The sequence below is a fragment of the Schistocerca serialis genome, chromosome 11 (genome assembly GCF_023864345.2).
Source record: "Schistocerca serialis cubense isolate TAMUIC-IGC-003099 chromosome 11, iqSchSeri2.2, whole genome shotgun sequence".
In the NCBI taxonomy this organism is placed as follows: domain Eukaryota; kingdom Metazoa; phylum Arthropoda; class Insecta; order Orthoptera; family Acrididae; genus Schistocerca; species Schistocerca serialis.
The window spans coordinates 165798108-165801912 of NC_064648.1; the positions used below are offsets into that span (position 1 = coordinate 165798108).

Consider the following 3805-nt stretch of genomic DNA (forward strand, 5'->3'; position numbering starts at 1 on the left):
TCCCACGGCTGCTACACGCAATGAACGATGACGGCCCAGATCGTAGAATGGAGTATTGCGAGTGCTTTACTAACATGGTGCGCAACGATGAAGAGTTTGCAGAGATGTTTGTGTGGTCTGATGAGGCACAGTTCAAACTCAGTGGTACAGTAAATCGCTGCAAGTGCATCTACTTGGCCGCCGAAAATCCGACCGTCCATGCACACATAGCCGTGAATTTGCCAGGAGTAAATGTGTGGTGTGGGTTGTCTTACTGGAGCTTGATTGGGCCATTCTTCTTTGACGGCACAGTTACCGGTGAGGTGTACGTTCAGAAGCTTCAGACATCCATTTTACCTGCCATCCGAGACGTATGGAGACGGAAGAGTTTACTTTCAACAAGATGGTGCCCCAGCCCACTACCAAAATCATGTTGGGGCGTATCTCGACGAAAATCTACCAGGAAGGTGGATAGGCCGTAGAGGTGCTGTGGAGTATCCACCACGTTCCCCAGACCTAACTCCTCTGGACTTTTACCTGTGGCGAACACTGAAGGACGTCGTTTATCGACAAAAGCCACGCACATTGGATGAACTTCGAGAATCCATCGGACATTCATGTGCAAATATCCAACTGAACACGTTGCAGTCAGTAGTTCGTGCTGCAGTTCGGCGGCACCATTTGCGTGTGGATGTTAATGGTGGCCATTTCGAACACCTACAGTGATATCTTTAAGATGGACTTTAAGCTACACTTTCACCAAAAATGAGACAACTCCGTCAATTAGTTTGCAAGACTTGACTTCCTCGAAAAGCAGCTCTCGTAACAAATTTTGCTGAATGATTTTATCATCTCCACGTGATACCTAGGGCTTCATCCAAGCATATTTTGATGAATGATTTTATCTCGACGTAATACCTAGGGCTTCATCCAAGTATGTTTCCTTTTTCTCAGCCGCTTTTCTTCCAAATACACACACACGATGCAATTGTGCTACTAGCGATTGCAGAGCGTAATAACAAGTTGTCGTCCACCATCTTGGAAATATAGTGTTAATTAAATGAAACCCTCAGCTGCCGACAGGTGTTGTTGACATATCTTGATGGGGACTGCTGAAAATGTATGCCCGACAGGGACTCGAACATGGGATCTCCTGCTTACATTGATGGCCTGCGAACCTGCAGGAGTGCTTCTGTAAAGTTTGGAAGGTAGGAGACGAGATACTGGCAGAAGTAAAGCTGCGAGGTCGGGTAGCTCAGTTGGTAGAGCACTTGCCCGCGGAAGGCAAAGGTCCTGAGTTCGAGTCTCGGTCCGGCACACAGTATTAATCTGCCAGGAAGTTTCATATCAGCGCTCACTCCGCTGCAGAGTGAAAAGCTCATTCTGAAATTCGACGAATATTTGTTCATGTTTGGCTCCACGTACACGTTCGACTACCGGCTGCTGCACCAACTCCCAGGGCTCTGGAAACTGTGTAGAGAAAAAAACATACTAACAGAGACTTTCAATTATTAACGACTCGAGTGACACCAAAGGATAACGCTATTGTAAAGTAAAAACACAAACTTTGTACCCCCTACTCTTACTGCATATTTTATGATCAAATTTTTAAAATGAGTATTCAACCCTCAATTAGTTTTAAGACCCATATTTCAACAAAAAAAACCCTAAATGACGGTCGTTTTCCATGTACGTCAAAAGAAAAACTTTATGTGTTTTAAATTGGTCGTTAAGAGTGATTAATGTCAATCACTGTAACAGCCACAGACCCCTAACCGGCCCTCATGGAAGGGGGAACGAATTGTACATAGTAACGGGTTGTTGCTGTCGTCTTCAGTTCTCAGACAGGTTTGATGCAGCTCTCCATGCTACTCTATCCTGTGCAAGCTTCTTCATCTCCCAGTACCTACTGCAGCCTACATACTTCTGAATCTGCTTAGTGTATTCATCTCTCGGTCTCCCTCTACGATTTTTACCCTCCACACTGCCCTCCAATACTAAATTGGTGATCCCTTGATGTCTCAGAACATGTCCTACCAACCGGTCCCTTCTTCTCGTCAAGTTGTGCCACAAATTTCTCTTCTCCCCAATGCTATTCAATACCTCCTCATTAGTTATGTGATCTACCCATCAAATATTCAGCATTCTTCTGTAGCACCACATTTCGAAACCTTCTATTCTCTTCTTGTCCAAACTGTTTATCATCCATGTTTCACTTCCATACACGGCTGCACTCCGTACAAATACTTTGAGAATAGACTTCCTGACACTTAAATCTAGCCGCCCGTTGCGGCCGAGCGGTTCTAGGCGCTTCAGCCTGGAACCGCACTGCTGCTACGGTCGCAGGTTAGAAACCGGCCTCTGGCCAGGATGTGTGTGATGTCCTTAGGTTAGTTAGGTTTAAGTAGTTCTAAGTCTAGGAGACTGATGACCTCAGATGTTAAGTCCCATAGTGCTTAGAGCCATTTGAACCATTTTGAACTTAAATCTATACTCGATGCCAACAAATTTCTCTTCTTCAGAAGCTCTTTCCTTTCCATAGCCAGTCTACATTTTATATTCTCCCTACTTCGCTTATCATCATTTATTTTGCTCCCCAAATAGCAAAACTCATTTACTGCTTCAAGTGTCTCATTTCCTAATCTAATTCCCTCAGCATCACCTGATTTAATACGACTAAATTTCATTACCCTCGTTTTACTTTTTTGATGTTCATCATATATCCTCCTTTCGAGACAGTGTGCATTCCGTACAGCTGCTCTTTCAGGTCCTTTGCTGTCTCTGACAGAATTACAATGTTATCGGCAAACCTCCACGTTTTTATTTCTTCTCCATGGATTTTAATTCCTACTCCAGTTTTTTCGTTTCCTTTACTGATTGCTAGACAACGGCCTTGCCGCAGTGGATACACCGGTTCCCGTGAGATCACCGATGTTAAGCGCTGTCGGGCGTGGTCGGCACTTGGATGGGTGACCGTCCAGGACGCCATGCGCTGTTGCCATTTTTGGGGGTGCACTCAGCCTCGTGATGCCAATTGAGGAGCTACTCGACTGAATAGTAGCGACTTCGGTCAAGAATACCATCATAACGATCGGGAGAGCGGTGCTCACCCCACGCCCCTCCTATCCGCATCCTCTACTGAGGATGACACGGCGGTCGGATGGTCCCGGTAGGCCACTCGTGGCCTGAAGACGGAGTGCTCTTCAGTGCTTACTGATTGCTAAATACAGGGTGTTTCATAAAGAATATACGTATTTCAAATGCATACGAATATGGAACTTAACATACATATTTACAAACCTCTCAAGTTCTGACTACAGATGTTCACTACGTCCTCCATAAGCGACACGAACAATATCACATCGATACTCAAATTCTTCCCATCTCGGGCAAGCACGTCCTTCGTCACTGATGTTATCGCAGTACACATCCGGTTCTTCAACTCTTCCAGGTTCTGTGGGAGTGATGGTACATAAATGTTGTCTGTAACGAAACCCCATAGGAAGAAGTCAGGTGTCAAATCCGGTGACTGTGGAGCTCCTTGACGACCAGATCAACAGTTCGGTAGAGTTTCATTCAGATATTCACGCACTTATCGACTCCAGTGAGCAGATACCCCGTCTTGTTGAAAAACGAAGTCACCTTCGTGGAGCCTCAGAAACAACCAGTTTTGTAACATAGCGAGATACTGTTTCTGTCAAAGAAGAGCCGGCCGCGGTGGTCTAGCGGTTCTAGGCGCTCAGTCAGGAACCGCGCGACTGCTACGGTCGCAGGTTCGACTCCTGCCTAGGGCATGGATGTGTGTGATGTCCTTAGGTTCGTTAGG

The 3805-nt window shown here is 45.8% G+C and overlaps 1 pseudogene; it reads left to right on the forward strand.

Moving 5' to 3' along the window:
• The first annotated feature begins 2862 nt into the window (after positions 1 to 2862).
• LOC126427484 (5S ribosomal RNA) lies at positions 2863 to 2980 on the forward strand (annotated as a pseudogene).
• Positions 2981 to 3805: the final 825 nt, after the last annotated feature.